The sequence below is a fragment of the Squalius cephalus genome, assembly GCF_949319135.1.
Source record: "Squalius cephalus genome assembly, chromosome: 14".
NCBI lineage: Eukaryota > Metazoa > Chordata > Actinopteri > Cypriniformes > Leuciscidae > Squalius > Squalius cephalus.
In genome coordinates this window covers 6,185,110-6,210,585 of record NC_137135.1, presented here as the reverse complement: position 1 = coordinate 6,210,585, position 25,476 = coordinate 6,185,110, and the positions used below count along the sequence as shown (strand labels likewise).

Here is a 25,476-nt window from a genome sequence, read left to right as displayed (position 1 = left end):
GCAAAAAATATCTGCAATGCAACCTGAGTTGAATATAAAACAGATAGCGTCGGTCCCGCATTATGATTGGTCGAAACAGCATTCCAGCGGTGTTCAAATACACATATAGTAACAGCTGTGAAACATCTGCATCACACATCACTGTGCAGCACTCATAATACACAAAAAAATCCAGAAATTTAAATGAACTGGTTTTAGTCAAGTCAATTTTTTTAATACATTTCTGAATCAAATGTATATATAAAAAACGTTGGATTAATTGTATTATTATTAATAGAGAGTGCAAATATAGGTAAATACACATTAGTCTAAGTGCAAATAGCAATTGATGCTATTTAAACCATGCAAAAATAGTGGCAGATACTTATAGTACATTTAAAAATATATTAAAACAGTGTTTATGATTATATTTTTTTAAATCATAAATGGATGCTGCACCTAACCCTACCCATTAGCACTATTAATTACCCGTTAGGCACTTTATTTCCACTTATAGAATATTTCATTGATTTTTATTTCAAATGAACACCTCTCCGAGCTGATGAGCAGTGGGAAAAGAGAGAAGAATGAGTTCAGGAAAAGGGTGAGTATGTGAGTAAATGTAATTAGTTACTTTATTTAAGTATCTTTTTGATCTTTTTAAATATACCAAATTGACATTGACCGGCGGGTGACTGACAGGTCTAAATTGGTTTGTATGGGATTTGCTAAAAGGATTAACTTAGTTCCTGTACACAGACCAGAACACATAATAAATAGCCATGAGCGCCAGCAAATACAGCTTAAGCATGTCATTATAAAGAAGACAAAATCCTTATTTGTAAATGAATTAGTGTGCTGTGATTAACTTTCGAAATAATATTGTTGTCACAGTTGTTGAAAAGACCAACTGTACTTCGTGGCAGTTTTTTTTTTTTCTTTTTTTTTCCCAGATATAAACATGCATTTTAAAAAATGCTGATTTTAAAAGATGATATCCAGAGTAATTCACTGCGGATTATGCAAATGCGTTCATTCATGGCCGAGATCACGTGCCGTCGCCCCTCTAAAGCCTTATCTCAGGCGCTGAACACAGGCACGAATGCAACAAAGTCAACAGTTTTTGGCAACTCCTCTATACTGCAGATTGCTTGAACTTCTCCTTGGACTTCCTCTATTCAGGCTTTGCACGGCTCACTTGCTCTGCCCGGCCCAGGTGGCGTGAAAAGCCCTGTGTCTGCTCTCCCAGCATGCAGCTGTCATCCTACCGCTCCGCACCACATTAAATGACTTTTCAGAAAAACGCTGCGCAAATGGCTGAAAAAAAAAAAGCACTTAATGACCCTCCTGCGACAGAAGAGCAAGACGCCCAAAGAAGAGACATGTCAGGCATCACAGGAGCGTTTCGGATGAATCGATCTGATGCTCGGCACGTCTCATCCCCATCTGAACAATGTGTCCAGTTCATAATATACGAGCGTTTGCACGTGTGTTTGCTCAGAGCCGGGAAGAGCTGCTTTTTCTGTGACTTGATAAAGTCTTAAAAATTAAGAATTATGGTTTGTAATGTGCATTTACATGCGCTCTCTAGCGCTCTGATGGGAGAATGAACTTGAGAAATGGGTTCACAGCGTTTCATTATTTTTTTGCCTATACGCTACGGTAGGGAATACTCAGTTCGGTTTAATTCATTTACAGTCAACATGATGTATGCCTGTGGAAGAGGCTTTAATATAAACTAATATGGTCCTACGGCAGTGTATCGTAAGACCTCTAGAAGCCATGAGAATGTCTCTGAAGATTCTGTTATCCAGGTAAAAGTAGAATGTTTTAGTACAGGGATTTTCCATACATGGACCCCAAAATAAGGAACCCCTCTAAAATATATGGCAGCATTTATAAAGGCCTATCCTGTAGATACTGTTTAAGAAAATCTTGAATCATATAATAATTGAATAAAATCTTCATTATTATTTTTTATATTGCCACTACACAAAGGCTAAAGCAAATTATTAAAGGGATACTTCACCTCTGGAAAGATGAATGTGTATTTAAATGGGCCATTTATGTAGTAGAAATGTGAAATTATTTTTGAATTTGGAGCCTTCTAGACTGAGAAAAGCCAGAAAATGTATTTTTGGCTTATGTGGATGAAAGACAACAACTCTACGAGGCCACTCCCAAGCCACGCCTACCGGTTACAGAGGACAGCTCAGCTACTAGTTGACTCGAAACTGAAAATACGCCGTTTTATCGTGAGTCTCCGTGACGAGTCTGCCCGGGATTTCGAGATCACCCAAAGTCCGGGATTTGGCTTTTGCGTTCTAGAGTCGCCATTCATTATGTTTACTGTGGCGAGCAGGGCAAGTCAATAGGGTCCATTCTTCAGAATATCTTCTTTTCTGTTCAGCAGAAGAAAGAAACTCATACAGGTTTGGAGAGTAAATGATGACAGAATTTTCAGTTTTGGTTGAAATATCATTTTTTTTCGTTACAGTTTAAAATTCTAAAGAAATATTTTCCGCTATACAAAAAAAAAAAAAAAAGTTATACCTTTTTATAACTTTTATATATCTTTTGTGGAATGGAAAGTTTCCATTGTTTTTAAAGGTTCTTCATTGAACCACAGAGTTTAGCAAAAAAAAAAAACTTGTCATCCCTTAGATGGCTGGAATATTTAAGAAAGTATCCAGGACCTTCAATAAACAAAACATCCACTTCAAACGGGCTAAAGCACTCATAAACCTGAAGAGCAAACCGAGCAACGTCGTACATGCAGCAGTGTGATGAGGACGATACACCAGCACACCAAACCACCTCTGTGAGCGCATGTCAACACACAGAAGGGCAAAGCCCTCGGGACACACACAGCAGTGCATCTGCATCTAAAGGACAAGGACCGCACGTTTCAGGACAGTGAGGTGCAGATTTTGGACAGAAAGCATATATGGTTTCAGGAAGGAGGTCACCTGTGTGAAAGTGGAACAGCCGACAGCGACACCGCTTCACAGAACGCACCCTGTCAGATTCATACCTGTGATCCTGTGACTTCACCATTAATGAGCCGTTATTTCATATCTTTATGTGACTATATACCAGTGGCGAGCGGTGACTTTTTAAACCGGGTATGCCGGTTGCGCTTTATCACAAATGTAGCTGGTGCAGATGTGTTGGATGGGGTTTGTGCTCACGTTCACTGCTTAGTTGCTTTGCCTACTCATGACACATAGCAACACCGCTAAAGTTTATATATAATATATTCATATATTTGACCTTTAATTGAGAGTAGCCCACATTTACCTGTTGATGCCTTCACAAGCACCCGTAAAAGCAGTTGTGTTTGATTTGAGTCAGGCGCGACGCACAAAAGGGACAAAATTTGCTGTATTTTTGTGATTCGCTAGTTGACACTAATATCGCAGAAACGACATGCTTCAGCTTTAAAACAGTACAGCGCATCGGCCGAGGACACGCATCTAACAAACAAGAAACATCATGGCAGGTTTCAATTTAAATGTATGCAAGAAGTGTTTTTATTGAGATAAAAATAAGCATAAAATAATCAATTTTAGAAGCCTGTTATAAATTAAATGTAAGTAAAATATATTTAGAATAAATCTAAGTAGGCCTAGCCTATAGGCTAATAAAAAATATTAAAGTATTCTTTAAAAATATGTTGAAATAATGCAAACTGATGACTTTTACAAACGCATATACTATGATTAACAGCCTCAGATAGTTACAGTCGGTCTACTTACAGTAGTTCTATCTTTAACAGTTAAAGACAACAATAACTATTCTTTATGGAGAAATGAAAATGGTTTCAGTTATCACTTTTTTCCCCACTTGATTTAGTCTATTTGGTTTTGTATCAAATACAATGTGACTTTCGTGATCGAGATCTAGCAGCAACGGCACAGTTTTCCCCTTGGGCGAGCGATCCGCGGACAGTTTTAAATCCCCCATAGGCCAGCAAACCAATGAAAACGCGGGACAGTGATGACGACACATAACAACAGAGCGTACACGGCAAAGCTGCTGTGGATCCGCTTATCTGGAACTGTCAGTGAGTGGCATTTGAAGAAAATTACCGTTGTTTGGCACATACATAAATGACGGAAAGTTCCATACGTATAATTGCCAACATTTTGTCGTGTAAGCTTTATGGTACACCTCAAACAAGGGAATTTATAGTAATTTATAGTGTTAATGTTAATAAGCAAGTCCACGAATGGCTTGGCTATGCAGAGCATTCATAGCTTATATGGATCGCACACCACTGATATATAAGTTTGGGATCTGTAAGATTTTTAATGTTTTTAAAAGAAGTCTATTCTGCTCATCAAGGCTGCATTTATTTGATTGAAAAAAAAAATTAATACAGTAAAACAGTAATATATTATGACAACCTAAAATAACTGTTTTCTATGTGAATATATAGTAAACTGTAATTTATTCTTGTGATCAAAGCTGAATTTTCAGCATCATTACTCCAGTCTTCAGTGTCACATGATCCTTCAGAAATCATTCCAATATGATGATTTTATGATCAAAAAACATTTATGATTATGATCGTTAATGTTGAAAACAGTCATGTACAGTTTTTTTCAGGAACAACATTCCAATCAACCAATCAACCAATCAGATTTGAGGGACAATATAACAGTTTATGTCAAGTTTAGGTTTAAAACCAGGGTTAGGTGCTTCTACATCAATGTTATTCACTGTTGATCATTTCAATCTGGTTTTAGGAGAAGTTATGGGTAGGGTTGGGTTTAGGGGTACGACTACATTTTCAGACAGGAATGTTGTTCCAGGATCAACAAAGTATGTTGATCCAGGAACATGTTTTACTTGGCAAAATCATGGTGACCTTCTTTCTAAATAAAACAATTTATTTAAAAAAACAAAACAACCTTGACCCTAACGTTTGAACAGTGAAGTATATAAAGAAGTCTGCTTTACAACTAGTCCATCATTTAAAATAAATAATAATGAAAAAAACCTGACTTGCCAAAAAAAAAAAAACCTGTCTTGGCCACAAGACACCTGCTCTGAACAATGTATTTCTATTCAAGTGCAATATGGCAGATCAAGTGAGATTTTTGAGAACTCTTGAAGAGTTGTTAAAACTCACTAGACTGTAAAGAGCAACAGGAGGATTTCAAGAGACGGTCACATTACAAGGGGAAGAAATTCTGCTGTCAGTCCCTGGGGAGATCTCCAAATATCAGTGCTGAAATACCATCAAATCCTCAAAGAAACAACAAAGAACCCTCGGGGAACCGCCAAGGATCCGCAGACCTCTTCTTCTATTGATAATGTCTTTGATCATGCGTCACCATCAGTGGCATTCATGGGTTTTGACTAGAAAGGTTCTGACTACAAAAATGCAGTCCTGGTTTTAAACACCACTGGTTTTTGCACAGCATTAACCGAACAGAAGCTTCAGGATTGAATAAAATAGTGTTTCGCTATAGTGATGCTTTTCGAGGCTTAATCTTAAAGGCTGATTTATGCTTCTGAGTCGGACCTACGCCAGAGCCTCTATGCTGTAGGCAACGTGTAGGTTTTCATTTATACTTCTGCGTCGTTGCATGTGAAACCTGAGGGAGGGGTTCTAGCAGACCAATCACAGCGCTTGCGTCTGCGTAGAATTGAGAGGACATTTTTGGGGAGGTGCACGTCAGGGAACGCCGAAGGATACGCGTGCTACACACAGCCTACGACGTAGCCACGACTTGAAGTTCGACGCAGAAGTATAAATTGGGCTCAACCCTATACACTGTAAGAAATAAATCCATATAAAAAGGGAAAGAACATTATCCATTAAGTTTACAGACATTTCCTTCAACCCTAAAACACAATGCAATGCGTACGGGTGAAACACCTGTGTAAAATCAAGAAAATTCCTTCATGTGAAAAGTTGCATGTTTGCTACATAAGACTATCCTGACACAGTCAAATGAAAGTCAAATCAGATGTTAGGAGCCATTCATACTGAAAACCAGATAATTGTCACACAACTGTACATCTTTTATTGTGAAAAACATGATTAATAGGAGCACTATCTCTCATTGGCTGCCTGACAGAATCTGAATGAGTACAATGGAATTCACTGAAGATTCATCAAAAGATTCCATGCCGGTCAGGATCCACATTTGTATGGAAATTAATAGATGAAATCTGACTAAACATTCTCCAAAGAATTAGTCGAGTTGTACTTTTCACTTCTTCAAAGTCAGCACGAAAGTTTCCCGCCGACATTAAAACCCAAGACGGACAAACTCTTGACAGGTCTGATAAAGCTGTGTGCACCTCTAAACAGAGACCCAGCTGAGCAGAGCGCACAGTTATCAATACACATAATGACTTATTCACTCTTTTAGCTGTTTTTGACAGTTAATTAGAGTGGCAAAGTTAATTGACTTTGAGAATGAATTGGAATGATTCTATGACTCGCCTGCTGGATTTGCATATGCATCCTGTAGTGAGTCATTCCCCCAAAAAAACCCAAAAGTCCCTGTCCTTGCCAATGATAATTTACAGCAGACGGGCCATCCACCCTTGCCAGTCGCCATCCAGGGCATTAGTGGACCAGAAGAACTGCATCTGCTCGAGCTGGACAGGCACTGATATCGTTGTGTTTTATTGATATCTCTCTGACCTCTATCTGCACCCCTATAAACTACATCCGCTTCTTTAGGTAAATAAGGCACAGCTGAGTGGGATTTCGGCAAAAGTAATACTGGCGAGAACATAAATTCTGACGACAAGACTTCCGTATTGTGATCTATCAATTTGTTGCCTGGTGAAATGTGGGTGGTGTGGGCAGTTTCTGATTGCTCTGCTAAGTGCTAATCATCGCTTTGAGTCTGGTTCATTTTAATACGCTGTAAAAACCTTGGGCATAGTGGCACTGGAGAGCAAACGGTCGTACGGCTGTCTGCTGATTCACAGGCTGAGGACTGAAACCTCTCACTCAGAGTTTGCCATTACTCGGTTTTTGAAAATGTCTTCCCCAACAGGATTGAGCCGGTTTCACGTGATTTCTCCCTGATGTTAATGAGATTAAGTGGAAAACAATCTATGAGGTCATTTCATAGGGGTCTCCTCTATAGTTTCAGAAGGCATGTCAACAATGTGTCAAACTGCCCTCAGATTTTCTGAGGTTAAATTATTTCAACGTGAACACATTTCTTATCATATACTTCCAAGACCAAATAATCTCAGCTATGTTATTTACATTCATTTCAAAGAGTATTCAATCCAGTATTTTAAATAGAATTTTATATAAACACCAAATCATTTAATTTAATTTAATTTAATTAATTTTTCAAATCTTTAATTAAATGTTTTGCTTTGGATTAAAATAATTATAATATAATTTAAAAGATTGTTGCCTTTTTAAATATACATTTATTGAAGTCTTCGATGATGAACTAATACTGTTTTACAGGGGGGGGGGGGGGGGGAAAGTACATGCATACATACAAGCATAAATAAATGTAAAAAAATAATAATAGTAACACAAAGCAGAAAAAAAAAAAAAAAAAAAAAAATTTAAATAGACAAAGATCCTGTACACTCTGTAAAGTCTCCTCCAGCACATCCCAAAGACTCTCAATGAATTTAAGCTCAGGACTTCCTATGTGAAAATGATTCGTCATGTTCCTCCCAACCATTCTTTCACAATCTGAGCCTGATGAATCTTGATATTGTCATCCTGGAATATGAACATGATGTGTCTTCCTGCATGGTTGTTTAAGAAATGAAAAGCTACACACTCCATCAGTTAGGGTTAGAGGAACTGTTGCCAAACATATAACATGCAAGAAACATAATAATCACTGCAATATTGATTCAGTCATAGACTTAAGCATTTGCCTATTTAAATCCAAACATCCCTTTTTTTTTGGCCCAGTAGTGTACATATGTGCTATTTTTTGTTCAAATCTTTAATTAAATCCTTGATAAGTGCAACACTGTGGATCAAAACGTGTTTTAGAGCATCAGTTAATGTCACTTAATGTATTGATTCATGTCATTGTAGTAACTAAAGAGTTTACAGTACTGTAGTTCACTCTTCTGTGACTGAGAAGCATTTGCATTGATTCTGATTCACAGTTTCTAATCATGTTACTGTGCAATTTAACAGTTCCGTTAAAGAAAACAGTAGATAAAAGCAATTCACAAAGTCATAATTCATTCCAGTTCACGTTTTTACTATTTCAAGAGCACATTTGACTGAAAATCCTGAATAAAGCTTAACCAAAGGCCGTGGAGATTAGCGAAGGGTTACTTGTCTCCAAATTCTCCTAAGGAGAAACATCTGAGACAAAGTTAGCTGAGAAGTCTTGTGAGCTGTGAAAGAGCAATACAAGGGACAGGATTCAAACAGAGCTCCTGTGTTTGTTTGTTATTTTGATGTTGTTTGTACTGGTCTATGCTTATTCATTCAAATCTCCCAGTAAACAGCAAGCTGTGACTCTGAAATGTCCTGATGTCTCACTGCAGGACAGACGCAGAAATCCGAGTGAGGGAATCCAGCAGTAAGTAAGCGTCCTTTCCTCTGTACTCTTAACTAGATCTTAACAAGATGAAGTTTGAAGCATTACCCATGGAGGCTTAGCTGTAATTGAATTTAGTTGTTTCTAATCTCTTCTCTGCTCTTGTGCTGCTCGCGGTGGCTAATTGAAACGCCACGGCCGGTATGGGCCGCTTGTGATGCGAGCCGTGACGGCTCTGCCACCTCCAGAGCGCCGTTTCAGAGAGGTTGCTTAGCATCCGTTCTGTGACGAGACAACTGAGAGATTTCGCTACCGGCTCTGAATGCATGATGAAGATGAAATCATTCACGGCTCCAGGCTAAAGACATGACTGAACTGATCTGCCATGCTGCAGAAAGTGCTAGATTTAACAATGCCATTTCCTGTTTGGTCAAACTTACTTAGCATAGATTCACGGTGATGTATATATGCAATTTTTAAAGGTTTTGAGAAAAAAAAAGAAGGTATTTTATGGATGTATTTCTGGGTGAAGCACTGATTAAGTCTGATTAAGATACATTTCAGTAAGTTGTACTGTATCTTTCAACATACTTTCTGATGTTCATTCTTAATTATTTTGTTATATAACTAGTAGTTAAAGTGGAAGAGATGACTCTGCTACAGTGATCTGTCACGCCGCATTTAAGAGCATCATAACATTTATTGTTTGAATTTCATGATAAAATCTGGACAGAATCTGAAAGCTAAGACATGGCATCTTATCAAAAGTAACCAAGCACAAAGCTCCTTGTGATTATTGGATGAAAGTGGTGCTAAAAAGGAAGGGAAGGTTTCTTTCAGCCAATAATGATTATTGGCCGTTACATTGGTGCATCCCTAATATATACAGTATATTACAATCATGACAACTCTCTAAATAATTTTAATGTTAATGTATTTGGCTTGGCGGACTAGATGTGCTAACAGATACTCACCGCTGTGAGCATGTAAGATATGCATACATATCAATAATACACAATAATAGACATACATCCTGCAGCAGATCTAGGCAGGAGGAGTTGGGGAGGTGGAGGGTTCAGAGGAACTCTGAAAGATGCTGCAGGATAACTTTACAGCAAACACTGAACCAGACTATTTAAATGTTGAGCAAGCAATCTCATTGGCTGCAGGATCAGAAGAGGCCAATCAGCTTGTGCCATGCGGTGATGATGTGATTGCTTGCAGACTGCATGTAAAGGACCATCAGCCGGCACCCTCTAGAGTTTCATTACTAAACTATATACAGTACTGTGCAAAAGTCTTAGGCATTTTAGCATTTTCACCAAAATATTTAGCCAGCCATCAGCCATTATCCATATCTTTTGCTGTAGTGTGTCAGTAGGAAATATCAGTTTATATTTCCAAACGTTCCTTTTGCCATTAATTGTAATAATCCAGTTATTGAGTCTGACAACAGCCGGTATGATTTGAGTCTGTGTTTACATGAAGAAACATAGACACACTAAATCTAGAAGAACTGCGGCAATGTCTTATGAAAAAACCTTCCTGCAAAGCTACCTGAAAAACTATGTGCAAGTGTACCTGGACAAAAGCCGTTTTAAACGCAAAGAGCGGTCACACCAAATATTGTTTTGATTTAGTTAATAGAAGTTTATTGATATTGATTATTTTTGATAGCATCCTCACTTTAAATGATTTTTACACGAGTGCCTAAAACTCTCACAGTACAATAGTTTTGCAGGAAGGTTTCTTCATAAGAGTTCTTCTGGATTTAGTCTGTCTACGTTTTTTCTGTTTCTTCATGTGATCACAGACGGACTCGATGATGGTGAGATCAGATCATACCGGCTGCTGTCAGACTCCAGCATACAGAAATCTCAGTGGATTATTACAATTAATGGCAACAGGAATGTTTGGAAATGTAAACTGATATTTCCTACTGACACACTTTGGCAAAAGATATAAATAACTAGCTTAAAAGCATTTTTTTTTTTTTTAGTCAAAATACGTGCCTAAGACTTTTGCACAGTACTGTTTATCCAGAATATCACTTGAAGATTTATTTAGAAACCCCCAAAACACCTACCAACCCCCTTGAATCATGGATACAAGTTTTGTACAGGCATACCATTTTCATCAGACATAATAACATGAAAATAAAAGTCTAGTTATTTATGCGATTACCATCATTAGTGTCATAGAAATGACAGACAACATGCATAATTTAACATTAATTGGTTGTGTGCTTCATAATTTGTACGTTGCTCTGGATAAAAGCATCTGCTAAATGTGCAAATGTAAATATCTGCTGCTGTCCGTGCTGCTGAATCACCACTCCAATGAACAGAATCCATCATGAAGAGAGCACTACAGATTTACCGTTGGATTTTATGCTCCACAAAATGGAAAGTTCCTGAATTTAGCCCAGCTATCTCATTGGATTTGCGAGAGAGATAGTTCTGGACACATCAAAGCGTGTTTCATTGATGTTCAGTTGCACCACAAAAACAGAAAAAGACAATGTCATTGACTTTCAGTTAGTTTACTCATACTTCATGTTTCATTAGGCAGATATTGCCTTCTCCCGAGAACACTCGCTCCCTGGGTTGTTGCTGGGAATGAGCGCACATTAATGAGCAACCGCTTCTTGGATACTTAATCTTCATAGCCCTCTGCCACAGCCAAAATAAATACCATCTTAACGTTTGATGAGTGTTTGCTTCTGCTCACCTCACGCTAAGAGCGGACGAGCGCATCTTTAATAATGCACAGCTATCAGCCCGAAATATCTCCGAAATTCCCCACCTCTCGGTGAACGTGTTGTATTGTGTAATAAAGAAGATAGATTGGAAGTGTCCTAAGTGTGCTTCGCAGAAACCGTTGAGGGGGGAGCGAGTCTTTGATGTGGCGTGTTTATTCTAATTAAAACCATCTCGAGCCAAGCACAGTTCTAATCGGCCAGACAGCCGATGCGAAAATCAAAATGCAAAGCAGCATGTCAAGCATATCTATAAAAGAGCATGCATGCAGCGAGTGTAGGGGCTCTCAGCGCTGTTTTTCATTTGCACAGCCTACAGACTGCTGGAGCCAGTGGGTGAGCACACACACACACGGTAAACACCTCCGCAAGAACACATAGCCCACACTTGTGGATGGATGCTATTCAATTATCTGTTACATCAGCCATATGACTCATACAATGATGTGAGCACACTTTTATTCTGGATAAGAAAAATATCAATAGTCAATATCTAATCCACCTTAGTGTACCGTTCGCCACCCCACACAAATCAGAAGTTTAAAAATGAACGAGACGAGGGAGTTTAAGGCCCCCCCTCGCAGCAACTGGAGCAAGATAATGCTTTTAATTTCTGATTTACATGATTCCTGGAGTGTAATGTTTCAAAAGGGTAATGGGAAAATATTCCATTAGGGAGGAACACACATGACAAAACACACAAAACCAGCCTGAGCTCAACAAAATGTTAACATCATGCTGGGTTATCATTACCATCGCACTTCAGTGAGAAAAACGTACAAATGATGGCCTTATTTCCAGTTACCCAAGGCTTTGCTGATCTAGCTTCAGCTCATATAAAAGCAGACATATAAAGTCAGTGCTAATGCAGTATACAGCATGTATGAAGTCACACAGGTGTCTTAGCAGAATCGGCACAGGCGAAGTTCATGGCATTAATTTGCTTTGAAATAAATGTCACTTGCTTTGAAACTTTGTTGTCTAATGCAGTGACATTCATACTTGTTAAGTGTGACTATCCTGTTGCTATTAATAACCAGTCAGAGTCTTATGATATGCATATGATCTGTAACTTAGGTAAATGGCATCCGTTAAGTAATACGATAAATAAACTAATTCACATATTTGCTTTTTATGCCGCAAATGAATTCTACAGTAACTAAATGTCATTGTCGAGAGAAGGGAGGGTTTCGGGATCTAAAATGCAAAACAAAACCTAATATAATATTGTTTGCCCAGTGTGTGATGTGAGCAAATGTCAACACTAATTCAACCAATGTGTTTGTTCAGTCTCATTAATTTCTGGTTCTCATGTTAATTATGCCAGATTGATGCATGTCTCCTCGTGCTGATGTCATATTAAGCAGTCGCTCCTCATAATTTCAGCCATTACCTTATAATGTTCTCGGCATGCTCACAAACATTTCACGTTTGCTTGAAACATACAGCAGTGATCTATGGAAGCTTGTTTCCGCCACAGAATAAAAAAGGTAATTGCGAGTTTTTATCTCACAATTCTGACTTTATATCTTGCAATTCTGAGAAAAAAAGTCAGAATTGCAAGATGTAAACTCGCAATTGTGAGATAAAAAGTCGCAATTACCTTTTAAGATGTTTTATTCTGTGGTAGAAACAAGCTTCCGTGTTACTGGCTGTTTAAAGCAAACAGAAGGTCATTTTGTCTTGTATAACATTTCTAATGAAATAAAAAAGCTCCCAGCAGTAATTTCATGGCTGCCAGAGCTGGTCGTGTGTAGGTGAGCGAATGGCCTTACTCTAGGTTCAGTTAGCAGTGGACATTACAAAGCAATCTGGCTCTTTATAGTTACCACTATACATCTCTAAACATGCTTCTGACAAGAGACACATGCGCTCACCTTGGAATAGCTCTGAGCAGCTTTTCCACCTGGAAAGTAGAAAATGAGCTATTTGTCCTCTGAGGCGATATAACACATCACTGCATTGAGTTGATCAGGACCGCTGTGGTGCCGCAGAGCAAAATAAAGGGCCTGTTTTTCTACAGTCCTTTTTAAAAATAAGCTTCTCTATGTCCTCAGGCCTTGTCTCAAGTGTCCTGAGCTGTCATTGTGTCACAGCTGATTAATTCCACCTCGTGCATAATTTATTCTCTGATGCAGTGAGACAGGAGAGGCTGGTGTAAAAGATCTTCTGTACAGCTGATCATTTTTGGATTGTCACATCAGTGGGCTCGACAATCAGTTACAGACTTGATCTTTAAAGGGTACCATCTGTAACTTTTTTTGTTCAAAATTAACAAAATTTCAATACGTCATCAATACTTCTTCCAAAACCTTCTTCCGTTTTTGTCTTACCCTGATTCGCTACGGTAAGTCAATTAGCCTTTATATTTTAGAACGGGTGGGATAGTTTTGACGGGAAATTGTGTACATGCGTCACTCGCCCGTGTGTGTCTCGTCATATCCGTAAATAGAGAAAAGCAGCTCTGGCTACTTGTATGGTGGGGGAGCGGCAGAGGTTAGTGGGGTGTGTGTGTGTGTGTCTGGTGAGGGAGCGGCAGAGGTTAGTGGGGTGTGTGTGTGTGTGTGTGTGTGTGGGAGTGGAAGAGTTTAGTTGAGTGTGCGTGTGTGTGTATCTGGGAGTGGCAGAGGTAAGTTGAGTGTGTGTATCTGGTGTGGGAGTTGCAGAGGTTAGTTAAATGTGTGTGTGTGTGTGTGTGTGTGTGTGTGTGTGTGTGTGTGTGTGTGTGTGTGTGTGTGTCTGGTGAGGGAGTGGCAGAGGTTAGTTGAGTGTGTGTGTGTGTTTGTGTGTGTATCTGGTGTGGGAGTGGCAGAGGTTAGTTGTGTGTGTGTGTGTGTGTGTGTGTGTGTGTGTTAGGGCTGTCAAACGATTAATCGTGATTAATCGCATCCAAAATAAAAGTTTGTTTTTACATAATATATGTGTGTGTACGGTGTATAATTATTTTCTATATATAAATACACACACATGCATGTATATATTTAAGAAATATTTGCATGTATATACTGTGTATATATATTTATATTATATATAAATATTTTATATATAAATAACACATTTTCTTAAATATATATATATATGCATGTGTGTGTATTTATATATAGAAAATAATTATACTCCATACACAGACATAAATTATGTAAACACAAACTTTTATTTTGGATGCGATTAATCGCGATTAATCGTTTGACAGCCCTAGTGTGTGTGTGTGTGTGTCTGGTGTGGGAGTGGCAGAGGTTAGTTGAGTGTGTGTGTGTGTGTGTGTGTGTGTGTGTGTGTGTGTGTGTGTGTGTGTGTGTGTGTGTGTGAGTGTGTGTGAACAGAGGAGAGTCTGCTGGAGAAAAGAGAACGAGGCCGAGCTCGTAATAAAACGATAATCGACATTTCTGAGTGAAACAATGAAAATAACACGGATTGGCACTAGATTATATATATGTATGTGTATTCCATGAGTTATGCTAGAAAGTAACACAAAGTCACACAAATCAGTGTTTTAAACTGTGTTCAGACAGACGGTAACATGGTATGTACCATTTTATTTGAATAGAGTGCCATTCTATAATATTTAATTTCTAAGAGAAAAGGGAACAGGAAGAAAACTCTTAGTTAATTCAGGGGAGTGCCAGAGCACTCTAGAGAAGCTAAAAATAGAAAGGGCAAGGGTTAAATAGGCCGTCCCTTTAAAAGCTGTTCATTGACCGTGTGAACATGATATAGCCATTTCCTCTTCCTGAGGTTGACTAATGAAATAGAGTGATGATCTAACTAAGTGTGGTCATCTAATCATCCCATTCACAGGCGCCTTGGCCCCTGTGCCGCCCATCTCTGCCAACTGTGCCAGGCGGCATTCATCCCCTGCGTTACACTGAAAGCCGCTAAACAGGCTCATTATTGTGAATTATGGTAGTTTAACGCAGAGCCAATGGCCGTCATTTAGAGCATCCTTTTGATATTCTTCAATGAGCTGCAGGGAAGGTCTCTGTGTGTCTCAACATTAAACCCATTCAACGGCTTCCTTCCATTCACAGCATTCACAAGCACGTTCATCACTCCGCATTGTGCCTTCCCATTGATTTTGTCCGACACTGGACGCACTATGAAGTGCATGAAGTGACTCAAGGGTACTGCGGCAGCATAACGCACATTAAAGGAGGCTATAAAATATGCATCTTTATATGTAGTTCATGTGGGGGTTGTCTGACCTGTCTCCACGGTAGGTCGCTAAACTTAGCACACACCAGGAATAATTCATTCAGAAACATAAGAAACTGTCAGTAAGGATGCAAATGAACAATGTTACTGTTACAACGGCTGACAATCATTTACTGCCGTGGCATCTGCTGTTAAACAGTGTGCACTATGTATAAGGTCTGTGAATGACCAATCGAGATGTGAGAACAAAAATCACTTCCAAAAATAGAGAATAGTGAATACTTACTATAGTTAACCGACTCTCCAGGGTTGTTATGAGCAACTTAATCTATTAAAAACATTTGTATTAATTGAAATAATTCTGCAATGAAATATAAATATCAGATTAAAAGTGTAAACTAAAAAAAAAAAAAAGAAATTTCACCTTGGCAACTAACTGAAATAAATTAAAGCATTAGAAGTAATATATGGAAATGTATAAAAACTAAAACTGAACTAAAACCGAAATGTTTGTAATTTTTATAATTTGTACTTTTTCAAAATGTCACAAACACCAGCTGGAGTCCACATGATCTCCACCAGAGGGCACTCCTTCCATCTGCTTTATCTCACCATGAAATACATTTCCCAGAACCCATTGCCTGGACTAATCACGTTCTGATTACTTCCACCTGTGTGTTATTATCTCATTTACTCTTGTCTTTTAAGTCCTGTGTATTCACTCTTACTTTGCGAAGTCTTGTATGTTGTTACACCGCATTTCTGAGTGTTATCCTGGTTTCCTGTGTCTTGTTTTTTTTTAATTCTCTGCCTGTATTCTGGATTACCCTTTTTGCTCGTGTTTTCTGCCCTGTTGCTTATTTGGATTGTTTAGCTGTGTGTTTGAACCTTTACTCGTTATATGAATTACAATTCTGGATTGTCCCAATAAAGCTGCATTTGGATCTTTATTCCAAGTCTAGGAGCAGTTTATAACAAAAAAACATGCATATATAATTAACAGTGTTTTTATATAGCAAACTAACAAACTATGAACATTGGTTAACTTTCCTGAGGCAAATGTAACATTATGTGACACATTGTTTATAAGCTGTTTTATTGACATCTTTCCACTAAACACTGAGCGATTACATGTTAAATGACATATGATACAGTAGATTTCGGTAAGTTGTACTGTATCTTTCAACGTACCTTTAGCATCAAATCCATGATGCAATGCTGAGATTCATGATGCAAAGTCCACTTTGAAAGGGAACATCTCAGGTTATGACTGTAACCATGGTTTCCTGAGAAGGGGAACGAGACACTGCGTCGCATTGCCATACTTCCGGCATGCCTGTATGTCTTCCTTCATTCAGACAATACAAAGTTGATGATCTTCTCTTCAGGCACCCTCTAATATACTGCCGGCGCACCTGTGACTTCACCTGCTGGTGGTAGCCAATCAAGATATACGTGTAACACACATGCTTCACACACTGGCTCACACGAAGAGTTCCAATAAAGTCAACTCCATGACGCAGTGTCTCATTCCCCTTCTTAGGGAACCATGGTTACAGTCGTAACCTGAAACATTTTCCCAGCACAGTACTCAGCCTTCTGTAAATATTAATTCTATGATCAAACGTGCCCTAATGTGGGTGGGTTACTGAGAAAAAGTTAGTTATATTCACCTGGTCATGTGATCTCAACATGTCTTTATTGAGAGAACAAACATGGAGAACAGATTGCTCATAGAAACAAACACGAAATCCACGTGTTCAGAAAACATAAGACGAGGACAATGAGAGCAACACAACTTGAGAACACACGGCCAATGAGAGCTCCCACAGACCGTGTGTCCACACAAAACACCACAACATAAAAGCCTACATGGCTGTAGAAAAACACGAACCGCACAACACAAGAACGCTGGATGAATGCGAGACGCGAGCGAACGGTGAGGGAACAACAACTTGGCCCATGCGTTCACAATGAAAGACCAAACATGGAGCATGAATGTCGGAACCCCGGCAATGAACCGAACTAGACAGAAGTGGCGGGATCTGCACACAATGCTCCACATATACGACATTTCATGTGGACGAGAGGTCGTACAACCCACGTACGCTGGAAGCCGCACACTCACACAAAGACAGGACGTACATGAGTGTCAGGGCTCGGCTACCAGACTAAGAATAAAGGCCCGTTCACACCAATGACGATAACTTTAAAGATATAGTTCTAAAAAAATGTTCTCTATATTTAAGAATAGCAGAGCTCACACCACAGCTATAATGATAACGGCACAAAGAAATGATATACTGTAGTTGGAATCACTTTGAACGATTTTATCCAGCTGATGAACGATAAAAACATCGGGGTTTTTTTCAGAATCCATCCTTCTGTAATAAACTCATTATTACTTCATTAAACTTCATTATTAGTTCATACTAATTAATGTAGTTAACTAATGCTAACTGTTTTTTGTAAAGTGTTACCGTAATCTTTATAGTTATCGTTCTTGGTGTGAACGGGCCTTTAACTCGACTAAACTGACAGAAGCCTGACAACAGTCTCCTAATACTGGAGATATAATATATATAGTAATTGTCAAGATAATAGAGTTAGTTGACATGTAGTTGCAAAGTTACTTATAGTTAGTAGCATGTCGAAACTGGACCATCGAATTAAAGTGTTACCAAAATGACTATATTTATTTATTTATTAAATATATTGAGTAGGTTTGCCACTTTAATGTAAGACAATAAATTATATTCCTGCCATCACAGGACATCTGGTCTCGGGGGAGTGCAGACAATCACCAGACGCAATAATATGTTTGAAAAATATGTGGCAAACTGTGTCCTGAAACGGACCACTGACAAACCCAACCCCCAAAGCTCTTATATATGCAATGCAGCTCAGCTCTGCCATTGTTGTTGTTTTTCTTGTGAATAAATAAAGCTCTGCCATAGTCAGGTCATTGATTACACAGACTCAGGAGTTGCACATGTATTGATTTGTGGCGTGTTGAAATCTTCACGGGTGGTTGGGTCATTTGAAGGACAAGCCAATTTGGGGCCAATTCGTCTCTAATTATAATGCGCATATGAAACAAATCATACGCTGTTATATTGCTCATGTCATTAGAGTACGAGAGTATCTAACCCCTGGTAAGAATAAAAGTGAATACAAGAATCCCACCAGTGAGACAAAAACAAAGAAATATCATCTGCTTGATGTATTTCCCCTCTGTACATCTTTTTTATATACAAAATAATGATTTGTTGTTCAACATTTGTGATGTTTTTTCTTCCCCAACTGTGAAATATGGATTTTAATTGTATGCTGCAGTGGGTGGAAAAAGCTCTCATGGTGGGAGGACTTGGCTTCTCTGTTTTATTTACCCTAATGAAAAGCTTTTAGTCAATAAAGGAAAGATATTGCTGGATTTAGTCTGACACACATCACAAACCATCTTCACTTACAAGTCCTGCCATGCAGTATTGAGTGTTGTTGTCTTGTGCCCGGTAATGGTTCATCGCACAAGGCTTCTAAGAAAAACGGTGGCCATTTAAATGCAACTTCTCTCTGCTTGACCAGCATTTACATTTAAATCATAGCGTAAAAGGGATAGTTTACCAAAAAACAAACAACAACAGCAAACCCGAAGAACATTTTGCCATCATGTACTTTTTGTTACTGTATTTCGCCTACTATATAGAAGGAAAGTATGCTATTCCGGATTCAGTCGTTGTTTCAGTATTTTCCTCAAACCGAGCTATCGTATGTGAAAGTCTTATGGAGTTTTTTTCTGATGTTCTTCAAAAATTCAACTTTTGTGTTGGAGGAAGGATGTCAGAATTCAGAGTACTCATAAAAGAGTTTGGCAAGAAGTACCCGGATGACCTACTACTTCCGGTGAGATTCTGAAGTGTTCATACGATGGACACTTTACTTTGCCTTCCCATGAGGCCACGGGAGAGGATTTATGAATGACACTGAAGCGATGCAACTAATGCTGGTAGGTCACATGATAATGACAACATTGCGAATGTAGTACGTCCAGATTACATTCATGCTACACACATTCATACTACATAACATACTTTTTTACTGCTCTCAAAGTAAGCACTTATTTAAAATAAGTACCTTCTCAAGATAGTATGCGATTTCAGATGCAGCCATCAAGTTGTTATGTTCTAGTTTGCAGCATAATGGAGTGATAACATGGCCAGCGCACTAGTCATTCTGACTCGTTTATGATATTTTATATTTTATTTTGAAAGCTCCATCGTAACTGCATAGGAGGGAGAGACATCATCTACAGCGTTTCATAGAAGAATGAATTTACATTTTTGTTTGAACTACTCCTTTAAAACAAAGCTAAACACTGTTCATTTCTGCGCAGATATACGTTCTAGAATATTTTGTATGTAAAGCTTCAAATTTATTCCCTTCCAAACAAACAGATCCCGATCCCAGCTTAGTGGATAATGTGGAGTGAATGATCTGTTTATCAAGACGTTTCACATTTGGTTGAGCGTGTATCAGTCATTTGTTTAACAGTTAATCAGTGTGGGCATGGTTTAGCACGGGCCAGTGAAATATTATTTCTCCATAGCTGCTGCAAAGGGAAAAATGATAAATTAGTTTTTTCATTGAACAAGCCTTGTATTGACAGTTGAGGCAGTGCACAGTAGTTGTGTATGTGCGCATTATGCAGATTAGTGTTTTCTTGCACATCACACACACACATTTAGTAATGGATTGCAGTCATTACACTGAAGATGTTTTCATGCCAGCTGTATTGCTCGCAAACACCACACAGCCTCATAACACAGACATTACGGGAGTTGTTTATGTGAGGGGTAGTGTAAATTCATTAAAAGTGAGAAAACAATCACATGAAATCATGACGGATGTTATATATAACCCGAATGTGGATATGCAGATCTTTCACATTTAGTTTACCAGAGGCGCAACTACCCATTTTATTGCAGACCCAAAATGCAAAAGACGTATCAAACATGTTTAAAATATTATATATCATACTACAGGTTTGGGTCGGTATGTTTTTTTAATGCTTTTGAAAGAAGTCCCCTCTGCTATTCAGCATTTTTTCCCTTCTGTTGACCCTGTGAGAACATAAGACTGCATATATCATTTTATGTGTCCATGTTCTTGGTTGAAATTATTGATGTTATTTTCAGAACTGAAAATGTAGTCATGCCCTGATTAGCCTGCATTTCACTGATTGGACTGTGTGATACGCAAGCATTGATCAGGGTGTCTCTCCCTCACTACAGTGAGTAGCAGACTGCAAAAAATGCCCTTCTTGAAACAAGCAGGATGCTCTTAAATCTAGGTAAAGTGTACTAAAATCAAGCAAATGACCCCTGCCAATGGGGTAAGCAAACCGTCTAGGTTACGGCTGTAACCTCTGGTCCCTGAGAATAGGGATCGAGACACTGTGTCGATGACGCTATGGGAAACGCCCTCCACGTGAACCGGTGTCTGAAAAACTATCACGGCAATCGAAATTGACCGGCGACAGCCTATGACGTCACTACAAGTGCGACCTGTAAGTATAAAAGGGGCGCCTAGAGAACATGTCATCCACTTATTGTCTGAAGGGACTGTTCAGAAGGCATCCCAGAGGCATGGCTAACATGGCTAACTAGTCCCAGCCTACCTATAAAAATAATAATGAAAATCCTATTTTTACATAACTTCATATCAAACATACCCCTTAACACTTTCTAAACAGGGAACCGAGGTCTAAAGTTTAACAACCTTTTAATAAAGACCTACCAAGATCATCCTTGGATCACCTCCCTCAGTTCCCTCTTCTTCCTTAAGTCACGCCTCCTCTGCGACCTTCTCCTTGGACGAGGAGGGGCGCGAGGAGCGGTGCAGAACCTCTGGCCATGTCTCCGATCCTCGAACCGGGATGGGCCAGGACCCCCTGGCTGTCTGGGCGTGGTTTCGGACCGCAGTGGAATGAATGATTTAAATGCAGCCGAGCACACATTCGCCTCTCTGAACTTTTCCACCAGGGTCAGGTGTAGTACCTCTTCTTCACCCTCATCAACCATCTCCTGCTCTTTTGGGCTAGGTGCCAGCAGAGCACTTGCTGCTTGATCAGAGGATATAAGAGATAACACATTGTCTTCCAGCAGCTCACCCTCGCGAGCTTCTGACGGGCGTGAGAAAGAAACACCTCTCTCAAACTCATCAGCGAGCTCCATCTGGGAACTCCATGATCCGAGTCTCCGAGGAACCGAACCACTGGGCCCAGATGCCTGTCCCTCTTCCCTCGAGAAGAGGGCCAGACAAGAGTGGAGTTTTCTTAGCGGAAAACTCTCACATTCTGCACAATCAGGTCTCTCAAGAGCTGATTGTGCGTGCTCTTCGCCCAAACAGTAAACGCACAAGTTGTGTGTGTCATCTGGTGTCAGATACCTGAGACACGGATCCACACACTTCTTGAAACGCTTATCACTTGCCATAATTGTTTCTTACCTTTTTCAGGTGATTGCAAATCAGACAAAACAGTCCCTGAAAATGATAAGTGGATGACATGTTCTCTAGACGCCCCTTTTGTACTTCCGGGTCGTACTAGTGACGTCATAGGCTGTCGCCGGTCAATTTTGATTTCCATGATTGGATAGCTTTTCAGACACCGGTTCACGCTGAGGGCGTTGCCCATAGCGTCATCGACACAGGGCGAGTTCCCTTTCAAAAGGGAACTGACTTGAAAAGAATTTTTGAAAATAGCATAAATATCTAGTCACTAGTAAATGCTATTGGATCTTAAAACTAGACAAAAATGCTTTTCATAGGAATTGAATAATAAATAAAGTGAAAATTGCATTAAAACTATGCAGTTTTCACTTTTTATAAGCATTAAATAATAAATTATTTTAGTGAAGATTGCATTAGCTAGAAAATGTAACCTTAATAATTCAGCTTATTTAAATTATAAAAATGCTAAAAAAAAAGATTCTTGAAATTAGAATGATATTGAATGAGTGATATTATTCTTAAAATTACTATTCTTATTACAACCATCTAATTGAACATGCACAATAACTTGCACTTTATAGCTGTCACTTGTTTCGGGTAAAAATCTACCTAATTTTGAAAATGAGTTGAATTGAACAATACTAAAGAAGTACCCTGGAAATCCAGAGTTCTCGCGAGAATTTGCTCAGCGAGTTACTCTGGCATTGAGTAATGATGCTCATTAACTATGCCCTTGTAGCCGAGCTGCACCAATCACATCGGGTTATCTGATATAGGCGGGCCAGAGGCGAGCTAAACAGAAGATGACAGCGCTGCGACGTCGAAGTCATTAGTAAACATTGCGAGATGGCTATGGATGAACACCAGTTGATTCAAATGGCTTTGGCCGCTACAATGAACGAGTTAGACTTGGCTTTTTATCTAAAAGAGGAACAGAAGACGCCGCTCAAATCCTTCCTTTGCAAGAAGGACGTTTTTGCTGTTTTGCCGACCGGATTCGGCAAGATTCTAATCTACCAGTTAGCTCAGTTGTGATTGGTCGTAGTGTTATCCAATTGCGTGCAGTGAGATTTTCAAATGCATGCTTGGTGCCGCCCCTCGAGTTGGGCGATTTTCATTAGTCGATGCCAGACCCTTAATCTTTTGAATTTGGGTCTGGATTTCCAGGCTACTAAAGAAGACCAATTTTCTAAAAATAATATGTATAGTCTAGTGTGCAATGTATTTTATAAGACTTTTTAAGATTTTTTTACTTTCTTAGATTTCAGTTTTTGCAGTGCATGCAGTTGGCGAGGTCAAGATAGTCAAGGTCCTGCTGGGATAAATGTTGTTCTGTACATAAATATGGCTGGTGGGTCTCTTCCATGCAATGTCACTTCTTTTCTAAAATTGCCAGTCACAAATGTCAAATGAAAGAAAAAATGCTTTCAAACAGTCAGAGTTGCACCCTGGGCTGCTTTTCTCTTCTGTTTCTAGAAGAGATTCACAGTTTGTGAAATGGAACTGAATTTGAATTGAATTGGCCACAGGACAGAATGACTGGAAGAGGAATTTACTGATGTCAATTGAAAGAAATTTAGCTTTGTAAGTGCAACCAGTGTTATTAAAGGGGCTGTTTACACAACACTGTTTTTAACTAACATATGAAATCTTTTTATATGCTTTGGTCGTTCATTTACACAATAAAGGCGTTTTGGGGGCCTGAAAAACGCGTTTCAAAACTATACCATTATCACCTCTGTGGAAACAACAAAACGCGAATTTGTGAAAAATGTGGGGTATTACGAGCGTATTACGTGTTCAGTCTATAGGCACGTAGTGTTTCTCTATAAAGAGACATCACCATCTACTGGCCTGGGAGCAGAATACAGCATTTATAATCGTTTTCATGGATCCATGTGAATGCGGATCGTTTTGACAATGTTGTTGTTCTGGTTTGCACATCGTTGTCATGTAAACGTGCCCTTAGTATCATTGAGATATTATTATATTTGTTTATCAATTTATCAAACTTTTTATTTTTGTTTTTTTATTTCAATTTTAGTCAAAGTTTTTATAACTTTGTAGTGTTGTTTGTCTATATATTTTTTATTGATTATTATTTCAGTTGTAGTTCTTTTAAAACATCAACTTAAAGGAATAGTTCACTTAAAAATGAAAATTCTGTAATTATTTACTCTCCCTCAAGTTGTTTCAAACCTGTATGCATTTCTTTCTTCTGCTGAATACGAACAAAGATATTTTGAAGAATGTTAGTAAACAAACAGTTGATGGACCCCGTTGACTTTCCCACTATGAAGGTCAATGGGGTCCATCAACTGTCTGGTTACCGACATTCTTCAAAATATCTTCCTTTATGTTCAGCAGAAGAAAGAAACTCATACAGGTTTGAAACATATTGGGGGTGAGTAAATGATGACACAATTTTCATTTTTAAGTGAACTATTCCTTTAAACTAAATAAAAATGAGAAATGTTGCCTTGGAAACTGGCTGAAATAAAATAAGGTTATAAGGTTTTTAGATTTTTAATTATTGAAGTTAATATGTCTTATTTCAAGTGGAAAGAGGTTGGGATGGTTTAGTTTTAGTTAATTATTTAGTCAGCCCTACATGCAACCCAATCTCATGAGAATTCCTAAGTATTGTACGGGTTGGCGATTTTATTGGAATTTGTATGACCTGACATGTACAAAGAAAAATATGATGTCTAGGCAAACATCACGAATGTCCAAAACCCTTTTAGCTAAGTTAATATCAAAACAGGCCTTGTGCATGACCCTGTGTCCAGCAGAGATGGACCTGTATCTGCACCAGATCGACAACGACAAATACAGTGATGGAAAATAGGAAGAAAGTGTATAGGAGAAAGAATTCAAGCAATACAGCGGCCATGATGAAGCCTGAGCGAGGGAGAGAGAGCCACCGAAGCCCATAAATCAAGTGGCAGTGAGTGTGCTGAATCAGGGACATGAGGTAAGGTTGATTGTGCCTGCGAGAGACAATAAACCCTGTAATCATCCGTCTCTGCTGCACAAGCCCCGCAATTATCTGCCCATACCTGACCGCCACTTCAGAAAGGGCAAAATCCATCTCACTTCTTCCCAGTGCTCCCACACACACAGCTTCTTCTCTTTTACTTGCATGCATACTGTGGATAAATGTATTCACTCCTCAACTTATGTCAAGGAGAAACTCAAAGTCTGCAGAAATAAAGAAGACTTCTACCGCCGTTTGATTTGTTTCTTTTTAAGGCCACAAACAGTATGCAGATGCTGACGTCAATGCCTGGCCAATGTATCGCAAGGCCATTGCAATGCCATTCCTGGCATAAAGTCTTCTTTATACATCTCATATCATTCCAATAGCCGACTATTTGGATATGAAGAGAGTGTCTGCTGACATGTTAAGCAACCTGACATTTTATAGGAAATTCATGAACCTACATGTAAAACAGATTAATAAATAATGAATTTCGTGCATTTAGTGTATTTCGTAGCATTTTTGCTTTCGACATCCATTTGTAAGGTGAAGAAGTCTTGATCATCAGATAAACTGCCACAAAGACA

General features: G+C 38.8%; 1 protein-coding gene across 3 annotated transcripts in view; it reads right to left on the bottom strand.

Moving 5' to 3' along the window:
* gria3b (glutamate receptor, ionotropic, AMPA 3b) overlaps positions 1-25,476 on the bottom strand; it is a 144,136-nt gene that overhangs the window by 74,490 nt on the left and 44,170 nt on the right. The gene's annotated exons all lie outside the window — the stretch shown is intronic.